Raw genomic sequence first — 24,284 nt, 5'->3', positions numbered from 1 at the left:
TCTCACTGCAGACCGGCTATAGGACTTGGCATTCTCCATTCATGATGCCATTTGATCCTAATAACAGCCCTGTGTAGTAGGTGATACTATTAGACCCATTTCACAGATGAAGAAACTGAGGTTCAAAGAAGCACGGTGCTTTGCCTAAGACCCCACAGCTAAGAGGCAGTAGAGCTGGGATTTGAATGCAAGTCTGTCTGACTCCAAGGGCCACTTTATTACGCTACTCTCAAGGACATCCTCTGGGCCAGACCCAGGGCTGGGTCCTAGAGATTCAAAGAGAATTAAGATGAGGTCCCCGGGCTTCCCTGGTGGCGCAGTGGTTGAGAGTCTGCCTGCCAATGCAGGGGACACGGGTTCGAGCCCTGGTCTGGGAAGATCCCACATGCCGCGGAGCAACTAGGCCCGTGAGCCACAACTGCTGAGCCTGCGCGTCTGGAGCCTGTGCTCCGCAACAAGAGAGGCCACGACGGTGAGAGTCCCGCGCACCGCGATGAAGCGTGGCCCCCACTCGCCGCAACTAGAGGGAGCCCTCGCACAGAAATGAAGACCCAACACAACCAAAAAATAAATAAATTAATAAATAAATTAAAAAAAAAAAAAAGATGAGGTCCCCACCCTGAAAAAACACATATCATGGGAGAGTCAGGCACATAAACAGTTCCAACATGATATAGGGTTCTCCTTATTAGAGGGCTGGTGAGCACAGGTCCAGAGGAGAATGACCTGGGGGTAACAGTGATGAGTAAGGGGCTGCCCTACCCTTTCCTTGCTGGGACTGACCTGAGAAAGAGTAGACTTGAGGGTGTAGGAATTTGTCTTCAAATCCCTGATGGGCATGGTCATTCTAAGCAACCCCCAAAATTCAACCTGACCCAGTGGGCAGAAATCACAGGAAGGCCAGCTGGCTGTGTGGGAAAAGAGCTGAGCTGGGAGGGGTCGCTTTGCAAGAGTGCAAGGTCCCTGGAGTAGAGAAATCCTTGAGCTAAAGCCAGGCATACTTTGTCAGGAATGTAGCTCAGAAGATTCTCGAGCTGGGAGAAGGGGGCGAGAGTGACTTGTTCTCTGTTCTGATCTATCTTCCCCTTCTCAGAACATCTATTACCACTTTCAGTCATCTGAAAAATTGGAATGATTATAGCCCCTGCCTCACCGAGTGGTTGGGAGGACTAAATGGGAAACTAGGGCTCAGAGCGATTAAGCAATTTGCCCAAGGTCACACTGCACAAGAGCAGAGGACCAGGGTCCCTTTCACTGCATGATTTTCCTTTTAAACCAGCAAGGTCATCCGTCTTCCACAGTGGTCCCATTGTGTTGCTATTGGTGCTCAAGGTGAGGGATTGAGAAGGAGGAGCTCAAGGTGAGGGAGAAAAAGATTGGAGTTAGAACTCTCTAGCTGGCAACTGACCTACAATCACCATTCATAGATGCTGGCCCAGGCTTGAGCTCACCCTTAGTTTCAAAATTCTGCAGGCTGGTAAAGCAGGAAGACTTGAATCTCAGAAGATACGGTTCATGTCCCACATTTTCCACTTACAAGATCTATGACTTTAGCCTCTGTTTTCCATCTGTAAAATGGGGATAATAATTCCCACTCTAAAAAACCTGCCAGGGTTAGCATACACTTCCAATGAACAACCTATGTGAAAGCCCGCTATTAACTAATACACTTGACAAATGGAGCGGGGCGCGAAGGGAACCAGTGCACACTGAAATCCTAATATGTACCACGTCACAAGCAGATCCTGAGATGAAGATTCCCGTGCAAGTGATGTGTTACAAAATTTCTCCTGGGAGAACCCACTAAGGGAGTGGGGGAAGCAAGACAGGGAAGGGGAAGAAGCCACACACTGATACAATTACAGGTGAAGTCTCAGCACGGCCTGTCCTGCAGGGAGCTCTAGAGGGTAGGTTATACCGCCAAGTTTGCTCGACCTTGAATCAAAGGAGTTAGGTTTCCATACTCCTGCCTCTGTTGATCATTGCTTATAGGCCACTCTGAGGACACTTCCTGCTCTCAGCACCTCTTGGGTGAAGTTACTGCAATAGCCTAAAAGTGGTCCTCTCAAGAAGCTTGCAACATTGAGATATTAGGAGAGAAGCCAACAGAAGCCGGGATGGACACACAGAACTCATAACGGAGATCCAAGGGGATCCAAAGCAGAGAACTGATAGTGTCCACTATACAGATCCTCAGTATACATGTTCTCCTTTAATAAACACTCAACTCAATGAGGAGGATATTATTACCCCACTTAACAGATGAGGACACTAAGACTCAGAAAAGTAACTCACTCAGGAGGTCATCTCTATCTACCTCCAAAGTCAGGCTCTCACTGTATTGATTTTACTCTCCTTCCCCTTTGCTTCATCCTCCAGATCCCTCATGGCATTGGTCACCTTGGCCCTACTCTCCTTCAGGGCTGCATTCAGTTTGCTTATTCCATCAACATCACCAAGGGTCAAGGTACTCATGGAAAGGGAAGAAATGGAGATAGCAGTGTTGATGGCAGAGATGATGGCAGTGGTAATGATGAAAATAGTGATAATTCTGATGGTGATAATACTGGCTGTGGGAGTAGAGGTATTGGGGTGGGGCGGTAGAGGTGGTGAGAGCAATGGAGATGGTGTTGGTGTTAGTGCAGTGGTTAGTAATGGTGGTGGTATAGTGGTAGGGGTGATGATGGAGGTGATGATAATCATGGTTGTGGCCATGGTAGTACCAACATGGTGGAGGTAGCAGAGGTGATGAGAGTGGTGGTGACAGAAGTGATGATGGTGGTAGTGGAGGTGGTGGTGGTAATAATAATGGCAATAATGGCAGTGGTGTTATGATGGTGGATATGCTGTTTGGGCAGTGATAGCACTGTTGTTATTAGTGATGCCTCGACTGTCCAAAAAGATAACTGTCAACCCTTGCCTCCCTGGCTGCATTAGAAAATGGCGCCAGTGGGTCCCCACCTGGTAGCCACAGGACGGCAGAGAAGCCTTCTAAGGGATCAGGGCTAGAAGGAGAACACAGCCTGCCATGATGAGGCTAAGACTGTCCCCCTCAACAGAGCCAGAAGTCTGCGGAGGGGCAGAGGATGACAGAGCCAGCAAGACAGCACAGCAAGTCAGTCACATCATATTTCAGTAACAGCGTGTAGCTGCTTGTTAGCAGAGATCTGCTTTCCAACGGCAAATAATAAAATTATGCTTTTTGTGCAGCTAATGAAATGCAAATTGAAGTTGGATGCACATTAATGCAAAGAGTTGAATATCCATTTAATCAGCTCCTCCCTGCAGGGGCCAATGATAAAAATGACAGAGGAATTGCATTGCTAATTCCGGCCTGTCACATCTTATACGCTCTTACCTTGCAAACCCACTACTCCTGCGGCCGACACCTGCCTGCAGGGCCCCAGGTTTATGGATCAGGGTTCTGGGAGCCTGGGAATCCCTTTGGGGGAACGGGATTAGGCGATTTGGTCCAGAGGGGGAGTAGGGAGGCCTGGGGGGGGGGAGTACAATGAAATAGATGAGATCTCTCCTATATTCCCAAAATAAACTGCCACTATTCTCTCCTCTGTCCCCCACCAGGCCAGCCTCTCTCCTATGGGGGTGGGTGGGATGATGGTCAGAGTATTTCTTCCTGTGGTAGTAATCAGACATCAATGGTATCATAATGCCAGCTACCACGTATCAACTGTTCACTCTGTGCCAGCTACCACGTGTAATTTACATGCATCTGCTCATTCAATCAGCACCCGTAAAGTGGGTACAGTTACTCCTGTTTACAGACAAGGAAACTGAGGCTCAGAGAAGTGAAGCGTCTTGCCAAAGGACACACAGCTAGTAAGGGATTTGAACCTAGACGCTATGACTCTGAAGGCCATATTCTTTACTACAGTATCCTGTTTCCTTTGAAGAAAGTGACACTGGGGAAACAGTCCAGGGCAGACTGCCCGATGCTTGGTGTCCAACAATAGAGAGGAGCTTGGAGGAAGGAGAGGTGGTCAGGAGTGGAGCTGAAGGAGGTGAGACTAGTGCTGGGGAGTAAAAGACAGGAAGCATCTACCTAAATTGTAAGAGGGGCTGGAGGTCGTTTCTACCTGGCTCTGAGAGCTGCCCAAACCAGCGACTTCGGGGCAGATGAAGTGACCCAGCCTGTCTGGAGCTAGCAGAGAGGAATCAGGCCAGACATGCACTCCAGTAAGCCCAGGAGAAAGGCAGTTGGCGCTGATCTGTGAGTCAGTGATTCCAGGGACAGCGATGAAGACAGGTCAGAGAGGACAGAAGGAGCAGTGAGGGCCTGCTACGGTGGCAGAGGCCAGAGGTGGTGGGCTGGAGGTGGGGTCCATCTGGGCGCATCCTGTCTGGGCCTCCACTCTGTCACGCCGGAGGAGGGCAAGAAAACGTTCAGGGCTTGGGGTCCTCCCCCTGCCTCTTCACCAGCACTGAGAACAGCTTTGGTGGGCTCTGAGGGGCTCTAGTGGACACGTGTAAGTGCACCCAAATGACGCTGTGACAAGCGGGTCCTTAGCCTTCCTGGAAGCCCTGGAGGTAGAGGTGGGGGCAGGCATGCTGGGAAGCGACACACGCTGCCTTCACAAGCCTCTGCCGTGACAACCTGTCTCCGGATCCAGATCGGGCCTGACAGGCTCCTTCCAACTGTCACACCGCTACTCTGGCAGGATTTACCCATAGTCTGGCCTCTGACAGGACACAGATGAGGAGGCGAGAGCTCCCAGCTCTGCTGTAAACAAGGACCGGAGTGAGCTACACCCCCAGACCTGCCCGCCCCACCAGCTAAAGGGGAGACGCCAGGTCCTCCGAGCCGCCCTCCCAGCCCAACTCTGTCATGGCCACACTGATGCCACTCACCGCTCTTATTTCTGCCATTTATTGAGCACCTACTGTGTGCCGGGCACTGTACACTCGGCACTCTGTTGCGTCATGACAACAGCAACCCTCTCAGAAAGGGATTCTTATTGAGCCCATTTTACGATGTAGAAACAGAGGCCACCAAGTTCACCAAGAAGACGACTCCACTGATTCCAAAGGTCTGTGCTGTGTCACGCTGCGTTCAGCCCTGGGCCATGCCCTGAGGGGAGCCGCAGAAGGAGGCACAGCCCCTGCTCCCAGAGACCCTGTGGGTTCATCCAGGGCGACTGTCTTTCAAAAGAGTGAGACTCTCCCACGCGCACAGCATCCTGTAGCTTGAAGCACAGCTCAGAAAACAACGCTCACAGCCACGTGCTCACTATGCTACTGTTGGTGTACAACAGAGAGAAATGAATATACGTTTGTGTTTGCTTTAATGGAAACACATTAGAAAGAAACCCTCTGGGACATGAGAAATTGGCAGTGGTGTCTAGCTGGGAAGAAGGGATGCACAGATGGGGGCAGGGGGGCCGGAGGAGGTTTTACTCTACCACCCTTCTGTTTTATTTTTATTTTCGAATACACAAATATACCAGCTACGCAAACTTTTAAATAGAGTTTTTAACTAAAAAGGTTAAGCACGCTTTCACGTAACGTCCACAACAGGACCGTGATGGGGGCATTCACAGCAAAGGAGCCTGAAGCTCAGACAGGTTGGACTGTGGGTCACGCAGCTGGTCAGCAGGGGAGCCAGGGCCGAGCCAGCCCATCCAGCCCCTCATTCCACAAGCACCTGGTCTTAGTGCAGTGCCCAGGGGGGCCAGGCACAGAGTAGCTCTCAGTAAGGAAGACGTCATCCCTCCCCACAGGACATCAGGTGGGAGGCCATGGTAAAGTAATTTGCTCCCCTAAAAAAGCGCAAAGGAAAAAGAGCTAAACCTCAGAGCCTGCAAGGTTTGGCCAGAAGGGCCGTCGGTAGGAAGGGAGGCTGGGCCAGGGCACAGAGACACCGTCACCTTGAGACCCAGCTTCTGGGGGGAGGTCTGACCTCGGCTCCCACTGCCTCCCCAAGAGACACCTCGGCCTCGCTTAGCGCCGGCGAGACCAACGTAACTCCCCAAAAAGCTCCACTGAGGGCATGAAGGGCACCGAGACCAGGAGAGAGAGGTTCTGCTACTGGGAACTTGTTTCCAGGTATCCCATCCGCATGCCTGCTGGCCTGTCCACCTTGGCCATGTCCTGACTGCCACCTGGCGTCCTCGCCAGCCCACCCGCCAGGAACTGCCCTGACTCCCTGCTCCCAGGTCAGGCTTCTGAGCCTCATCTCCAGGAAAAACGCACCGATCAGGGTCTGGGGTCCTGCCTGGCTGTGCCTTCCCCTCATAGGCCCACACCCACCCACCCCCTAATGCCAGGCGGTGACAAGTGCTAACTAACAGGAGTTACGTGTGGGCAGTGTGGGCAGTATGGGCAGGGCAGGGGTCACTCCCTCTGGGGACACAATGCCTTTGAGTCTGTAATTTTTTTTTGGCCGTGCCACGTGGCTTGCGGGACCTCTGTTCCCCACCAGAGATTGAACCCGGGCCCACGACAGTGAAAGCGTCGAGTCCTAACCCCTGAACCTCCAGGCAACTCCCTTGAGTCTGTCTTTGACGTGCCCAAGTGTGATAAGACAGACATTGAGCTGGGGAACAAGGCAAATGAGAAGGGAGAAAGGCTTTCACAGAAGTTTTGAGCTGGGACTTCTCCACCAACGTTCTAGATCCTGGCCTGTGATTGGGGGTCGTGAGATGAATGAAACGGGGCTCCCCAGGGCTAAGGGAGACTGGAGTGAAAACGATACAGGCAAAAGAGTGTCATAAGTACAAGAGAAGAGCAAGGGAATGGTGACCACTGGGGATGTCAGGGGGATCTTCCTGAAGGAAGGACGAATAGAGGTGCATTCACCAGGCAGAACAGTGGGGAGGAAACTTCCAGACAAAGGAAACACGCTTCCTTTCACTGTGATTGTCCAGACCAGGTCTGCACCAGAGAAGCAACACTGTCCACTGTTTATGCAGTGAAGAGGTTCTGCATCTGTGCAGCCTAGCATGGTAGCCACTAGCTGTGTGCAGCTCTAGAGCACTTGAAATGTGGCTAGTACACCTGAGGAACTGAGGTTTACGTTTTTTAAGTTTTAATTCATTTAAATGTAAATAGCCACACTATTTAATGGCTAGTGGCTACCATATTGAACATCGAGGTTTTGAAGTTTCCAGAAGAATCAAGGCAAGAAAAGCTGCTGGTGCCCACTAGTCACTTGTTGGCTGTGTCACAAAAAGAAGAAATCTCTGAGAATTGAGGCTGTCAAGGAAAAGCCTGGTCAAGGAGAGAATGTGAGCATCAGTGAAGTTCTAGACGTCAAACCAAGGCTGGGGTCAAGCTCACCTCACACACCCAAGCCGAACATGGGCCATCTGGTTTCCGTGAAGCCAAGGACAGTGGCTCTCCCTGAAACCATCAGTCAGCTGAGTTTGGGGTAGCCCGAATTGTCTTTGTTTGGGGCTGTTTGTTTTGACTGGTGTCATTATTTTATTTTTAAATTACCTATAATGCACCCGTTAAAAATTCCCTAATTACAGATAGGATAAATACATAATTGCAGACTTTTTAAACGCACGTATTATTTACTCAATGCTCCATAATTACGGTCTTTTCCACGGAAGGTATTATTTCCTGGATGGTCCGTAATCGCTTCTTTGAAGCCGGCTGTGGAAGGCTGAACTGTTCCTGGGATTCAGTTCACAGGTCACTGGTCCCCTCCCATCAGGCAATTTATGAGCCCCCGAGGCCAGCTGTCGGAGCCCAGCAGGCCTGCACCCACCGGAAGGACTGTGCTCAGCTACTGCACCAGCCGATCGCTCCACCACAAGCACGGGCCAGGCTGAAGACCGGTGGGGTTTGGGGTTTGGGGTTTGAGGTTGAGGTCTCCTGTTTCTCTTTTGATTCTTCTGCTGACAGGCAAGATGGTTAGTGGTCGTGAGCTCAGACTTAGGCTGGTAACCTGGTGTGTCTCCCAGCTCATCACTGACTCACTCTGCAACTTGAGACAAGGGTCCTAGTTCAGGTTATACGAAGCAGCCCCTGAGCTCAGGATTTGGGTGAGGTCATCCCAGGAAGTCCAGGTGAGGGAGTGGGAAAGTGTGACAGCAAAGAGGGAAAAGCCGTATGCGTGTGCATTTGTTCCTACTGTCATGCACACCTTGAGAGACTACAGAAGACACCTCAGAATTGTCCCCTGAGGGCCAAGGAAGCTGGGGTGTTTATCCACCAACTCTTGAGGGTTGTCACCAGGCACATTAACTTCCAGGCACTCCCAGGCTGCCCTGCACATAGGTAACCTGACGCAGGAAGCTACTGGCATGTACAGCCACTGTCCACCAAGGCTGCAGGCAACCTCCAGGAAGGACCAAAGGGCTGTGGACAGGCCTCAAGAGTATCTGCTAAAACAAGTTACTTGTCCTCTCTCTGCCTCAGCTTTCTCATCTGCCAATGAAAATCAAAATAGTACTTACCACTTAGATTATGGGGGAGAAAAGGTGAGGTTGGATAAATGGAAGTTACTACTGAATAAACACAAGTTGCTATTATCATGAGCGACTGCGGACAAGGCTTTTGCTCGGTCCTGGCGTGCTTTCTCCAGGCCTCCATCTGAACTGCCCTTGGCAGCCTAGGTGGCAGCCAGCACCAACTCAGAGAGGCTTTCAGGACTAGCCAAAGACTTATCTCAGGGCCTGCAAAGCCGAACCTGGCATGATGGCAGATCCTTTGCCACACTGCTGGGTCCCCACGTCTGTTACCCTAAGTCAGACACTGTTGGCTAATTCATCATTCCACTCCCTCCTTTATCCCTATACACCCCCAGTTGGCCCAAGAATGAGTGGTTCAGAAAGCAGAACCTGGGTTAGGCTCAGCCAATCACAGTAATTCCATTCTCCTCTCCCCCAAGTGATTAGTTTACATATTTGATCCATTTCTAGCCAATGAGATACCAAGAAAGTCATTTGGGAAAACTTTCTTTTCTCTAAAAAAAAAAAAAAGATAGTCTCTCTTCTGGCTCTGGATAGTGTTGTATGAGGAGTGATGCTTGATGCAGCTGCAGCCATCTCGCACCATGAGGGTACAAACCTGAGGACAAAGTCAGAGGCAGAGGGACAATGGGAAAAATGACCGAATGACAATGGCAGAGCAGATAATGGAAAAATTCGATGCCTGCTCATGTCACTGAGTCCCCATATTGACGAGCCTCAGAACCATCCTAGCTCTGCCATAAATAACAATCAATGCTTATGTACCCCTTATCACGAGCCAGGAGCTGTTCTAATCACCTTGCATTTATTAATCCATTTAATCCTCACAACAGCCCACTGAGGAAGGGTAGCATCATTTACAGAAGTGAAAACTGAGGCCCAGAAAGATTAAGTAACTAGTTCAAGGTCATAAAGCTAGCAATTATTCCTCCTTATGCAGTCTGGCTTTGGGCTCTGAACTCTTTCTGGTTACAGTAGATGCTGCTACCACTCTACTATTCTTGTAATGTGCACAAATAAATCTCTCTATCCTTTAAGCCATCTTACTTGGTTCTCCTGTTAAATGCAGCTGAAAGTATCCTAATTGCTACACCTCATTGGGATGAGGAGAAAAAAAGAAAGAAAAAAAAAAAAAAAAAAGAAAGAAAGAAACCCAAAATTTTAAATTAAAGGGGCCAGGATAAGTCTCTGATATGTTTATCAAGAAAGTGGTACCTGGGAGTTTGTGTCTCATGCACTTCACTGGCAGGACCCCCCCTTTGTGATGGTAACATGAGTGACAAAGTACTATTGTCACTATGAGGCCAGTTTTGCTATGAGTCAAAATCTGGGCTCAGTACTTATGTAGTTCATCTCATTTAATCCTCAGGATGACTCGGCAAGGCAGGTGCTACCACCCCAAGCTCACAAATTAGGAGGTCATAATAATACTACCTAGCATGTATTGAGTTCTTACTCTGTGCCAACCACCAGGGTAGGCACTTTCCAGACCTATTCTCACTTAATCTTCTCAACAATCCAATAAAACTATCATCATTTTACAAAGGAGGAAATCAAAGGCTCAGAGAAGCTAAGTATCATGTCCAAGGTCACAAGATGAGACGGAAAGCTACAAGTCATACTTGATCTCCCTCACTCTCAGCTAGGCAGGCTGGGGGTCTGCAACAGGGAGGAAAGTCATGGCCAGAGAAACAGCCACCACCAGCCGAGAAATGGTCAGGGAGCTCAGCCAGCAGGGGCCCAAGTGGCCCTGAGTCCAGAGTGATGGCCATCAGTTACAAGGAGGAAGGAAAGAGAACTTGGTATTAACTGGTATGGCCAACAATGGGGAGGGGTGAGCTCCCCATTGCCAAAAGTATTCAAATGAAGGCTGGGTAAGGATTTGTGCCAGGAGTAGGAGGGTCTCCAAGAGACAGGGATTTTAGCATTCTAGAATTCTGTCCATGTCCCATGTCCAAACTCTCTCCAAAGTCATAGAGACCTTGCAGCCTGTGTGTTTCCTGCTTATTCTAGAGGAAGGCCACAGAAGGAGCACTGGACCAGGAGTCCAGCAATCTGGGATTTGCCACTCTGACACTCCCTGGCTCAGGGTTTCCAGACCTCTTCATGTTGCCTTACTGAGTACCCATCTGGGCACAGTGCCAGGCATGGCTTTCTGCTGGTACAACAAAGTACAAGAATAAGCTCGAACCTCAAGGGGCTTACCATTTAAACACCAGCCTGCAGGGTTTCCAGAGAAATCCATCTACTGGCTAGCAAGCCCTCCCAACCCTGTCTGGTCTTCAGGCTTGTGAGGGCTGCTCAAGGGTAGACAGCAGTCATCTTCACCTTGGCTACTCCTCAGGAGGAATCTGAGGCAATTCTCTATTCCAGCCTCAGTCTTCTCCTCTGTAAAATGGGGGTGTAAACAAGAAGTTCCTAAGGTCATTTCCGGTTCTGCAGTGAAGGATGCCAGAGGTCTACACAGGGTTGCCATATGGTCCCAGACCTTGGGAGAGGGTGAGTACTTCCCTGGCTTCTAAGAGCACACTCTGGGGAGTGGAAAATCACGGGGTCCCCCTGGGCTTTGTCAAGACCACAAATGGTCTTTGTGGAGACCACAAATGGTCTCCAAGACTCACCCAGGAAGATAAGTTTTAAGGTGGTCAGGTTCACTCTTCAACTTCATCACTCTCTCTCTTAGGAAGGCAGCACAGACACAGAAGGACCCAGATTAAGGTCCCTGGCCCCAACCCTTCCTGGCTGTATAATCCTGGCCAAGTCTATGTAAGACAAAGGTAACTTTGGTTTCTCATCTTTGAAATGGGAATATAATATCCCATTATCCCACTATTGGGAGGATGAAATGAAATAAGGCATTAAAGGATCTGACACAGTATACAAAGCACACAGCTGGTACTCAGTAAATGCCCATTTTCTGCCCACAGGCAAGGGCACAGCTCCCCCCTTCTCCCCATGGAGAAGGGCAGCTGGCCTATGGGCAGCTGCAGGGCCTGCTTTGATGCTGGCCAGGACGGAGGTGACATCCCTGCCCCCAGAGGCAGGACTCCTACAGTGGGGGAGCCGACTGGGATGCAGCACGTTCTCAGGCCAGATAAAGGACAAAGGAGGGTCCAAGGCAGAGCTGCATCAGCAGTTAGGAAGGGCCGTGCTGTGACAGTGACACAGCACAGCCCACTCTTCTGAGCAATGCCCAAAAAAACACACACTTGGCCAGAAGAGTGTGCACCACCTAACAATGAGCAAGAATGACTGCAAGGCCCCCAGACCTCTTCCTGACAAATCCTGGATTCCAAATCACAGGAAGATGAGGACAACTATGGAGAGAGGCATGGAGAAGGGACAGTGAAACGGGGTGCTGGGGTTCATTCAACAGTGATGCAGGACCTGCTCTATTGAAAGAAACACAGCCCACACAGGGCAAGAGATATACCCAAGTTCACGGCGTGACCCAGTAGCAGAGCCAGGGTCCTAGGTCCCCAGCATCCCTGAGTGGGGCCATGCCCTCTACACCAGTGCCCTCTGCCTCACCCTTCACTTCGCTCCCATCCTACCTAACCAGGCCTTGACATGTTCAAGGCAGGGCACTGGGGCCCACTCCCACCTCTCTCTCCACCGGCAGCCCTGGAACCCAGTCCAGGAGGGAAACAGGCATGAAAGCAAAGAATCCCAATTCAGGGTGATGAGCGGGAAGCCGGAGGTAAGCAGGAGGCACAGGAGACAGCAGGTGCCTGGGACGAGGAAGGGCTTCCCAGAAGAATGATGTCTGAGGGTGGCTATGTGAAAAGGCCAAGAAGAAGGGGGAAGGAAAAAGAGAGAGCAAGCCAGACGCATCGCAGCCAAGCCGTCGGCAGGCTGGCCTAGAGCCAGTCTCGGGATAAATCATGACTCAGTGCCTGGCTCCTACTATAAATCTGGGAGACAGGCGCACTCTGGAGGGCTGCTGCTCTCTGGGGAGGGCCCCAACTTTGTCACCAGCTAATAGGAAATGCAAACATGTCCGTTTGTGTGTGCAGAGATACGTAAGTCTTCACGCACACACACGCACACACACGTTCTCCAAAAAAGGGCACAGAGCAAAATGGCAATTCACTGCCAATGGGTCTCTGTAATAAGTCACGAACAGAAGGGGATTCATCCCTGTCTTCAAGGTAGGAGCTTCAGGGAAGAGACCTGCCCAGCCCAGGCCCAAAGCCACCTCTCTCAGCAACAAGGTTCGTTTTGCCCTTGTTGCTTCTCTTAAAGGGAGAGATGAGAGTGTGGAAGAACAGGAGAGTGCAGGCTTGGGAGGCAGACCACTGGGCTTCCAGCCTCAGCTTTTCTAAACTGTTTAGGTGGCCTCCCCTATCTGGGCCTCAGTTTCTTCGTCTGTACATTAAGGATGTTAGTCTAGATCAGCAATGGCAAGGAGCTGTCATTTTACATACCAACCCTAATCAACTGGTAGTGGCTGCCTGGAGCACTCTGATGAGAAGGATCTGGGGTTTAAGCAGAGGCATGATTGATTAGTGATGTCTGCCGTAAGCACAGATAGGAGTGGAGGCGGCATGTGTGCTACTTTCCATCCCTTGCCTCTTAAGCCTTGACATACCGCGAGTCTCTGATCTGACTTAAACTGGGCTTAAACGGGGCTCCAACCTGTGATGTGCCGGAGCTAGCTCATACCCAATCATAAGGGCCAACTGTGTATCTCTTCCCAACTCCACATTCAGTGACATCACATTGCTAACTTGAAATCAGCCAGGATGGGAGTATTTACACCGTGGAAATTGGCAAATTATACAAATCAAAGTGTTTTTACCCCCAGACGACTTGTTGCTAACCATTTATTAGCACACCACTGGCTCTATCCCTCCCCACAGCCCTGGGCAGCTGTGGGGAAAAGAAAATCCAGGCAGTCCCTTCAGTCCTGAGAGCCGCGGATAACCCTTTTCCACTGACGAGTGACTGGTACCTGCAAGTGCTAAAGTCCAGACCATTCTATCAGAGACTCACAAGCCCCACAAGCCACCTTATTCATGATCCTTGTTACTGCTTGTCTCAGTCCACTGGAGCTGCTATAACAGAATACCGCAGGCTTAGTGGCTTATAAATAACATTTATTTCTCACAGTTGGGAGGCGTGGGAAGTCCAAGATCAAGGCACCAGCACATTCAGTGTCTGGTGAGCGCCTGCTTTCAGGTTCACAGACAGCGGTCTTCTCCCTGTGTCCTTGCATGGTGGAATGGGTGAGAGAGCTCTCTGGGGTCTCTGTTATAAGGTATTAATCCCGTTCATAAGGGGTCTGGTCCCATGACCTAGTCAACTCCCAAAGGCCCCACAAACATTCAGTCCATAGCACTGCTCTTGCTGCACACACCCCCATTCAAGGGTCCACCCCATCTCCCTTGAGAGCATCCAGGCTCTCCTCTTCCAGGAAGCCTTCTCAGACTACTTTAGTTTGCAGTGAACCCCCCACTGCAAGCTCTTATTTCACTTTCTGTGTTTGTTAGTTCTCGGATGAAAACTACCTCTCTGGAAAAGCTTCTGGGTTCAAAGCCTATGTCTCCTCCTTCTTCAGCACCCACAGTCAATGCCCCATGTTGGTCTGGCCATGGAACAGACGCCCAGGGAGACACCAGCTGCGTCATCCCCTGCCTAAGACCGAGGTCTGAAATGCCCATAGCCCTCATCCCAATCAGACTCTCATTTTCCAAATAGAGAAACTGAGGCCCAGAACAGCATGTACTGCCTGTTGACATCCAAGCAAACTCAAGAACCAAGGTTTCCAGACTCCCCACCACACTGCCTGAGGAGTCCCATTTACAGAAGCAGAGACTGAGGCCCACACAGGGCAAGAGATATACCCAAGTTCACGGCGTGACCCAGTAGCAGAGCCAGGGTCCTAGGTCCCCAGCATCCCTGAGTGGGGCCATGCCCTCTACGTCAGTGCCCCCTGCCTCACCCTTCACTTCGCTCCCATCCTCCCTAACCAGGCCTTGACATGTTCAAGGCAGGGCACTGGGGCCCACTGCCACCTCTCTCTCCACCTGCAGCCCTGGAACCCAGCAGAGAGCAAGGCCCCATCTGGGTGCACAGGCTGCACTTGGGGCCGTCTCCTCCCTGCTCTTTCTCCTCAAGCTGCTGCTTAACATGCACACGGGAACCTCAACACTGAGCGTATAGATTTCTCTTTGTCTTTGGTAGTAATTATTAGCTGTCTCGGTGGGTGAATGCAGGCAGAAACAAAGGCAGCAAGGGTTGTAAAACCTTTTATCTCGATCAAGCCGCATTATTTGATAAGGTGCTAAGCTAATAGCAACGCATGTCAAATTGTGTTTAGACAGATCGAGGGGCTGGGAATGGAGGGTATATTTGTCTCCGGAAACGTGCACCTGGAAGGATAAAAAGAAAGGCACACTGATATTCGCAGCCCGTGCAGAATGCAGACAGCCCAGCCTCTGGGGCTCATAGCATACAGACTCCCTGGAAAGGGGGTGAAACCAGAGGCTGGGGAGGGAGAGAGCGGGCCCACGTTGTGCTCATTCCCATTCAAGACCATCTCAGGGCCTCTGCCCTGAGGCCCACGGGCCCACCCCCAGGGGTCAACAGGCAAAGGTGGGATTTGAATCCGGGCTCCCTGGTTCCCAGGCCAGAGCTCTTACCGCAAGCATTTATTAAACCCCAAGCACGTAAATCTGTCCTGTGCATAACACTGACTCTCACAGACAGAACCTCTACCCACAGGATGTGGCTTGGACCATACAGGATTAGTACTGAATCGTGTGCAGCCTCCGGGGGAGGCTCACAAGGGCTAGAAAAGACAAGAAAGGCTTCCTGAAGGATGTGGAGTTTCAGATAGGCCTTGCAGGATGAGAACGGTTTGGAACAAGAACCTGGGAAGAGGCACCCTAACCACCAAGCTCCAAACCCCTTACTGTGAACTCCCAGGTCAATATTTGTCTGTCTCCCTGGATCCTGCCAGGCACCTCTAATCTGCCTTTCCCAGTCCCTACAAGAGATCCTCATCGACCTCCAGATCCCCTGAGCACACCCACTGCTGGCCCCTCTGGGCCCTTTGTGGGCTGCAAGGTGGTAACAGAGCAAGACAAGAAGGGGACAATGCAGATGCCACAAATACTTCCCAAAGCCTTAGAAAAGTGCACGCCTTTGAACCAGTGTCTTTATGTCGAGGAATAATCCCTAAAGAAATAATTAAGAATTGAGCTTCAAGGATGTCCACCACAGGATTGTTTACAATAGCAAAAAAAAAAAAAAAAAAAAGAAAAAGAAAAAGATGGAAACAACCTTTAACGTCCAACAGTGCAGGATGGGTTGGGTTGAGAAAAATACTCGGGACATTCACATGACGCCATTAAGAAGTAATCAATTATCAGAGTCTTAGTTAGGGGTCTCCCTGGAGCAGACCCAGGACTCGAATGCAGGTACACCTGAATGAGTGGGAGGCGAGGGTAGAGAAGTGGGGAGGTGAGACATGGAGGGCAGTAATGAGGGGTGTGTTTTCAAATCAGCCACCACGGTGGGTGGTGGGAGTCTAATTCCTCTGGGTAAACTTTGGGACCAACTTAAAACACTGACCTCAGAGTTGTCCTACCCAAAGGGTGAGGGAGCTGGAGTATTGATATACCGACTCCCTGCAGTCATTGATCGAGGGCTGTTGGAGACAAAAGCATGGATTCCTGCCCACCACAGGGCAGCTGAGCAGGCCCCTGCAGCAAGAGGAAGTCCTCAGGCCACAAAATGCAGGTGCCAGCAGGTGGAAGGAGGGCCAGCCGTGCACTGAAGTGGCAGGGCCAAGGGGATGTGGGGAGGGCACTGCCACTGTCGGCTACAATCTGTGTTTCTTACACCGCAGCCCTCAAATTGAGAGAAGCCATGCCAAATGAAGACAAACTTGTTTCTTTACTTCAGGACATCTCTTGACATACTAATGTGCATTAGTGAGTTTCCAAGAGCTCAACTATACACCTGCCCTGATTTTTTTCCTCCCCAGACACACCTATTAATGTCTCACTGGACTTTAGTGCTGTCTAGAGCAGACTTTGGGAAATGCTGTCACAGCTGCCTTTTTATTAACATGGAGAAGTGAAGAAGGCAAGTTCCTATGGCAGTTGGTCCAAGATGCTCCCATTTTCTTAATGGGTGTGAAAAGAGAGTGACCAGCAATTTCTCTTCTCAGCTTTGATCCTAGAAAAGTATTCTCACCTAAGGAGGCATGTTCAAGAGCATGGAAGGCAGCATTGCAATAGCAAAAAAAAAAAAAAAAGTGGAAGCAATCTAAAAGCCCATCACCAGGGGGATGGCTAAATAAACTCTGATGTATCTGTGCTAAGGAATTCTACCCAGCAGTCAGAACGAACGAGTTAGAGCTATAAGTACTGACATGGAGAAAACTCCAAGACTGATAGTTAGGTGACAAAATCAAAGTGCAGAACAATACATACAGCATGATACCATTTCTGTTGAAGAAAAAACATCTGAACACACTAAAAATAAAACCATGTATCTCTATATGTACAGATATAAATGCGTGTGTACACTTAGAGAAAGATCAGGGACGATACACATCAAAATTATAACTGTGGTTACCTCTGCGGGAAGGGAAGGGAGATGGCTAGTTTGGCCTGTATTGTGTGAACATTTCTAACAAGAATGCATTCCTATATTTTATGTGTAATTAAAAATAAATGAAAACGTTTTAAAGAAGAAAAAGGGAAAGCCTGGCAGTATATCCACCAAAATACCAAAATATTTACAGGGTTTATCTCTGAGCGCTAGGATTAGGGGTGTTTTTAATTTTCTTCTGTTTGCTTATCTGTATTTTTAAATTTTCTACAAAGAACATGCATGCTTTTGTAATAAGAGGAAAAAAACATGAAGTAATGTTTAATTAAATACCTACTACACTAGCCTCCGGAGGGGAGAGCTGTCCCCGCCCCTGAGCAAGTTTTGTGTCTTCTTCTTTGCTTGCACCCCTCCCAAGCCATTTTGGACTTCGATTCCAGGGTTCCTAGACATTACATTCTGTGCTGACACCCAAAGGACTGAGGTGCAGGCTCTCCTAAGGGCCAGCTCTGTTCTTCCCTCTCTGTGCAACCTTGGGTCCCACGACGCCCTCTCTGAGCCTCTGTTTCATCCCCTACTTAACAGGAGTCCTAAGACCCACCCTGCCTTCTCCACACTGCAGCCCAGGAGATGAGAGCTGGGCTCTTCTCGTTTAGAACCCTGTCTTTGTATGCAGGTCACCATTCCAATGGTTGGCAGAAGGAAGAATGACCTGACCGGAGCCAAGACCGCCAAGTCCCAGGACCCTGGACCCTGCCGAGAAGGCTGTGGGCCAGTTTCGGGGAGTCCACAGAATTCGAAGTCAGGCTGCCTGGAGAAATGTGAAGGATGCAAATCAGACACGTGAGCGATGCCCGGGTGGAGGAACTGTGTCTCCCTCAAAGTGGGGCTCTGAGTGTCAGATTTTCCACTCTATTTCTCTGTAGCATGTTCTGCACATCCCAGCGCTAAAAATAACTGCAGCACGTGAAGGGGTGGGGGGCAGCCCCAGAGTGGCTCCACGAGCCGTTGGGGCTGGCTTAGCATGACAGCTCCCTTCATCTGGGCAGGCCCCCCGCTGCACAGACCCCTCCCCACGACCCTCTCCTCTCCCACCCTCACTCCCCAGACCCACCCTCACTCCCCAGACCCACAACTCCTTCCTCCCCTATGACGCCAGGGACCCTGGGAGCTGGCAGCCGGGAAATCACAGGGATGAAAACCCCCAAAGAGGTCATCTGTTTCCCCACCAGGAGGGGTGCAGCCACCCCTAAAGTCCCTAAGGATGACACAGAAGGTCCCCTAAGCCTAAGACTTGTCCCTGAACTCTAATCTGTCAAATGGCCCCCAGTCTCCACGAGCTGGAAAGCTATTCCCGAGTCCAGCTGGGGTCTCTGCTGCTCAGCTGAAGCCACTTCCTCTTGTTCCTATCTCTCCTAGGGATACATAAGGAGGGAAGTGCTGGTTCCAAGTTCAGCTCAAACTGAACATGGGACAGATGTATGGACCAGGGATGTGTACTGTCCCAAGTGCCTGGGACTCCGACACCAAGGCCAAGAGTGAGTCACCAGTCCCTCTGCACCTCAGCGTGAAATTCCAGCCATGTCAGCCAGTTACGAGGTATCAAAATGCCTTTCCCTCCTCAGCTTTCCCAGTGCCCGCTGCCCACCAACCCAGCCACGAGGATGAACAGTGCATTCATCCGTGCTGGGCCTGGGAGGGCATCAGGAGACACTGCGGCCTGACAGGCGCCTGTGTCTGCAAAGAGCTCAGGTTTAGTTCAGGGCGCAAGACTAACGCATGAAAAAGCGACTAACACGGTATGTAACCCATCACAGAGGGAGGCACGGCCGTCACAGCCCACCCAGGGAGGTGAGCCCTGGCTGGGGGTGTCCCTGGAGGAGTGAGTGGAGACGTCTGAGTAAAAACTGGGATGGGAGAGGCCACGGGTCCTATGTAGACCAGGGAATGCCGAGGAGAAGGATTCTTTGGGATCCGAGAGAAAGAAAACTGAAAACAGGGTTGCATCCCAGCTATGCAGCCCTTCCTTTGAATACCAAGGGTAGAGATTTGGACTTTACCGCTTAGGCCACATTTCTTAAAGAACATTCCAAAAACAGGTGTTAAAAAGTGATTTTGTGAAACAAAAGAAGGTGTGTGCTGTGTGTGTGTGTGTGTGTGTTGCAGGGTGGGATGCTATGATTAAATTTGGCAAACTTTGGCTTAAACCCGAGTGAACCCATCTGTTTACCAAGGCTCCTCAGGGCCTTCCATTTATGACACACAGCGTGGGTCCTGAGAAGGGAGGGGTGAAGGAAGCCATGTTTCCCAGATCATTTGACCACAGAGCCCTTTCGTCACCGAGCTTCTCGTGGGACTAGAGCTCCAGCAAGCACAGTTGGGAAACGCGGCAGGGCTTGGAAAGCCAGGAGCGTAAGGGGACCGTCATTTTGGGGTGCGGGTCTGGAAGCATGTGCAGGCCTGCTGGAGGGAGGGAAGAGAGCGGGGGCAGCAGGCCATGCCTAGAGGAGTCAGAGCTGCAGTGAGGCCAGCCCTGGGGGACCTGGAGGAGCCGTGTGACTTCTCCCGGCCTCAGTTTCCTCTCCTGTGGAAGGGGCAGCAGCCCCTCCCTGGGTGGCTGGGAGGACACGGGGGCCTGGGTGGCTGGGACAGTATGGGAAGCTGTGAAATGACTCCCGGCCCAGAGAAGTCTGGAGCTGGTCCCAACACCACTCCAGGAATAGGGGCTGTAATCAAAGTGGGGGGCTTGGGACGGAAGGACCAGTGATGAATCAGGAGACAGTACATGAGTCTGGACGTCCCGGGAGACACAACCTAGAACTTGAGATGGGACAATGTTTCCCTCGACTCCGCATCTTCCTATTGTTTCCTGCTCCCCAGCCCCTCTGATCCCTCTCCTGACAACACAAAGCCTCCGAGGGAACAGTGTGGCGTTTAGAGGGGGAACGCTGGCGTTCCAGGCCCGGCTCTGGCATCTCCAATCTGTGCAGCCCTGGGCAATCCCTTAACTTCTCTGAGCCTCCGTTTTCTCAGCTGAAGGGCAGACAAGGATGACGACAGTGACAAGGACACCTCCGAGGCCTTGCTGTGTGCCAGGCCGTGTTCTGCATGCTGGATGGGGCGGGCTCTAGTATTATCCTCCTATTTTACAGATGTGCAAACTGAGATGCTGGGGAGCAAAGGGAGCTGCCCGAGGTCACACGGTGAGTGAGGAGGTGGGGAGAGCCCTGCCGCGGAAGGCTGCTCCAAGACCTGGATGCGGTGACAGAGAGGAACGCTCTGGAGACCGGCACTGTCATCCCCTTACAACGTCACTAGGATGCTGTGGCATCACTAGGATGTTGCATTTTCAAAGATGCCCATGCCACCATCACCAGCCCCGCCAGGCTCACCGGCAATACCACCTTGCTCTCCTCCATGAAGAAGAGGGTTCTATTTCTCTACCCTCTTGAACCTGGGTGGGCCACGACTGCTTTGTCCAGTAGAATACGGAAAATGGCATGGCCAGTTCAAGGCACAGCCCTTGACTAGCCCAGCTGCCTCCACTTTCTGTACCCTGGAGCCAGCCTCCATGTTAAAAGTGCAACTACCCTGAGCCCACCCTACTGGGAGAGGCCCAAGTCATGTGGAGGGGCCTGGAGGAGGGGACACTGCCCAGACAGAGAGGCCAGGGACCCTGAGGAGCCGGGCATAGGAGGCAAGTGGCCATTCCTTAGGTGACCTCCAGCCTGGCCACTACATGAGACCCCAGCTTAGCCCAGTCAACCCACGGAATTGGGCACAATAACAACCAATTGTTCCCAGACACTAAGTTTGGGGAAGATGTTACACCCCAGTAGATAATCAGAACAGATGTCTCCCCCCACCGCTTTCAGCTGTAAGAGAGAAGGTCACCACAGAGATGAGGAAGAGGAGGAAGAGAGACAAGGGGAGGGAGTCAGGGTTACAAGGAGCTGCTCTGCCCTCAGGCCCCAGGCTGGGAGTCGGCCTGGCTTAGTGCCCTCAGACACTGGCCTGGTCCTAACTTGGTCCTGGCCCCTCTAGGCTGCCTTCTCCCCTCCTTACATAAGGAGCTGAAATCATGACCCCTGAGGTCCCCTCCAGCTCTTGCATTTTGGATCTCCACCATGGGGGTCATTCCAGCCCTGGTTCTGTCCTGCAGACCCAGAGGCCCTTGGGATGTACCCCCAGCCACCCTGGGCCTCTAAGCCCCTGGAGAGAGTAGCACTTCAAGCTCTGGGCCCAGCAAGCCCAGCCCAGCCAGCCAGTGGAGCTGGACAGCAGGAGGCTGTGCCCTACTGACCCGTACACTGACGCACTGTGGCTCTGAGCCTTTGACGGTGCCCTGCCTGGCCCTTGACACAGATGATTCTATTTCATCCTCACATCATCCAGAGAGATAGATATTATTATTATCTCATTTTTCAGATGAAGAATCTGAGGCTCAGAGATGTTAGGGAACTAGGTCAAAATCACACAGTTATAAATGCGAAGCCAGAATTTAAACCTGGAGGCCTGAGTCCACGGCTCTCCCTCTTATCCACTACGCTAAACCGCCACCAGCAGGCATGTGTGAAGACACAAATACTTCATCTGTGCTCCCCACACAACCCCACTGGTGCATCTACATGCTCACACACTCGCAGCTACACATACGCATAGGCACAGACCTGTGGGCCCAACACTGACAGCTGCGCATGTAAAGACGCCCCTCACACTGGTACACACTGAGCCATGAAAACCCACATTCACATAGCTGCACACAAACACTCCTACACACACATCTCTACTACACATGTACACATGGACTCAGGCACACATGGCATGTGCTCACACACCCGCTACACTTCCAGCCCCATAGGCTCATATGTAGACATCTGCATTCACACATACACACACGCACGCACGCACACACACACACACACAAACACTGCACCTTGTTTAATGATGCCCGGGAAATGAGAGTCATTATTTTTATTTTTTTTTAAAAAAAGGGCTCTCAAATGCCAATTAGATTCCAGTGTGTTTTTCAGTTCTGAAAGGTTTCACAAGCAAAAGTCGCCCAACAGTGCCACCTGCTGAAGGCCAGCAGTTCTCGTCCTCTCCCTTCTTGCCCCTCCCACCCTCATCAGAGATCCTTCCTCAGTTTCCCCCAAAGTGCTCATGACTTGGGAGCTGGGTGGGGGAAGGTGGGGTGGACGCAGATGGGAGAAGACAGGAGGTGTGGAGGCGGGAGAACATGGAGGAGGGGAGAGGGAACTGGGCTTCAGAAGCCAGGCAAGAAGAGGAAGATGGAGGGAGGGGTCCCAAGAGAGACAGAGGCAGGTAGAGCAGGTAGGAGGAGAGCCAGACCCCGAGAACGTGAGAGAGAGCACAGAAAGAACCACACCCGGAGGACAAGTCAGGCATGCAGGGAAAGTAGACAGGGGGCGGGCAGGAGAGACAGGGAGAGAGAAAAAGGAGATGGAAGAAGATAGAGGGGCAGGGCATCAGGATGTGCAGGGCAGGCTGCGAGCCACCCCCAGGACCCACAGATGCAGCGAGCCTCCCTCCATGGGGTGGCAGGGACCCGAGGCCGCCGTCTGTCCTGGAGGCCTGGGCACCCATGCCACCCCCGGCTCTCCAAAATGTTTGTGCAGCAGCCCCTGCCCCCAAGGGGCTCAGGTCAGGTTGGGGTGACTCTCAACAGGGAAAATTTCTTATGTGAAGTATCTGGCCTGGCTTCCGAGAGGCACAAAAATACTGCAGGGGGACTCACCCAAGGCCACACAGCAGAGTAAGAAGAGTCGGCCTTGTAAGCTTCCAGGGCCTGGGTGCTACCCCACCCCCTTGTCATAGGAGGCCGGGGGGCTGCAGGGGTCCTTGCCCTCTTGTTTCTTGATCGAATCCCTGCAGAAAGAGGGAGCTTGGGATCGAAACCTCCTCTGAGTTGCTCCCAGTTTTCCCTCAGTGGCCCTGGGGACCCCAGCCCACAACGGCTCTCCAGCACAGCTCACAGGCATACGAGGGCAGGGGGTTACCCTCAAGTGCCCTGTGAGGAGAAACAGCCTGCAATACCATCACCGTCTCAGTGATCACCCCACTGGGGCTCAGGGGGCAGTCAGCGCTGGACAATCAGCAGAAAACCACAGACCCCCGACTCACTCACCGCAGATCCTCCTTCGCCCTTCCTGAGGGGGACACTGAGAGCAGAGGAGTGGGGGGTGCCGAGGGGATGAGAACCCCGGGCTCCCAAGCCAGCCTCCCAGCCCATCGGCCTCCCCGAAGGAAACCACATCCCAGAAATCCTGAGTCCTGGGCTCCCTCCCAGTGGCAACTGTGGGGACTTCATCCTGCCCTTCTGGGGCCTAAACTCTGGTCCTTCACTCTCCCAGTAAGACACTCCCCTCTACAGAAGGACCCGTGGCAGGGCAAGTCTTGGGGCAATTCTATTTTTTATGCAGCCTCATGAAGTGTCCTGTAGCTCAGCTACTTTTGTTCACCTTTGTTGAAATGCACAGGACCCTCCCTGCTGCAGAAAGCCAGCTGACAACACAATACAGAGCAGGTGCTGGCTTGCATCTCATTTGCATGTGGTTTGCATATGCGTCCTGACTTCTCAAAATACCAGGAAACCCTCCTCCATCCTATAACTTCTTGGCGTTCACAGTCCCTCCTGACTGACGAGGGCCATTTCAGAGCTGTGGACTTGCATTTGCTTAGCTAGAAAAGGAGTTCAACCGTAAACCAGGCAGAACCTAAATTCCTTAAAAAAGGCATCCTGGCTCCACCCTACCTCCAAGCAGTAATGCCGCCCACCCCTCCTGCCAGGCCTGACAACAGCACCCCTCACTGAAAATGCCCTGCTCCTCTGTGCAAGAGTTGGCTCTCTCTGCCTGGAATGCCCTCTCCTCTCCTCCTCTACCTGAAAAATTCCTACTGACCCTTCAAGGCCCAGTTCAAACGGAACTTGTACAAAGCTTCTGCCTATCATCTTCCCCCACCCAGCACCGCTGAGCAGAACTATTGCCTCTCAGTGGGCCCCAGCACTTCAGCTCGTTAACAGCCAACCATTAAAGGAGTGATTGACTATATCACAAAGTGATGGTATTTAGCACATGTCTTTCCTATTAGACTGTGAACTCGTTGAGGGCAGGGACCGTGGGGCATGCATCCATCACAGCATAGCCTACAGTTCCTCGCTTGGGAAAAACGGCTGTTTAATCAACTGTTTGATGAACAAATGAATCATTTATTAGTTTTCTCCAAGGGCCTTCCTGCTCAAACACACTGATTTTTCCCCCC

General features: G+C 51.5%; 1 protein-coding gene across 2 annotated transcripts in view; it reads right to left on the bottom strand.

Annotated features, from left to right (window-relative positions):
* Window positions 1-24,284, bottom strand: part of RPS24 (ribosomal protein S24) — a 442,021-nt gene that overhangs the window by 268,570 nt on the left and 149,167 nt on the right. Inside the window, exon 6 of one of the 2 annotated variants that reach the window (XM_068547967.1) lies at window positions 22,870-22,889. The exons of the other annotated variant lie outside the window; for it this stretch is intronic. The gene's annotated coding sequence lies outside the window, so the exon portion shown is untranslated. Of the gene's footprint in view, window positions 1-22,869; window positions 22,890-24,284 lie in introns of those variants that run through there. 2 annotated transcript variants of the gene reach the window in all.

The sequence above is a fragment of the Eschrichtius robustus genome, chromosome 7, assembly GCF_028021215.1.
Source record: "Eschrichtius robustus isolate mEscRob2 chromosome 7, mEscRob2.pri, whole genome shotgun sequence".
In the NCBI taxonomy this organism is placed as follows: Eukaryota; Metazoa; Chordata; class Mammalia; order Artiodactyla; family Eschrichtiidae; genus Eschrichtius; species Eschrichtius robustus.
The sequence above is the reverse complement of the archived record's forward strand: the minus strand, read 5'-3'. Positions and strand labels throughout refer to the sequence as shown.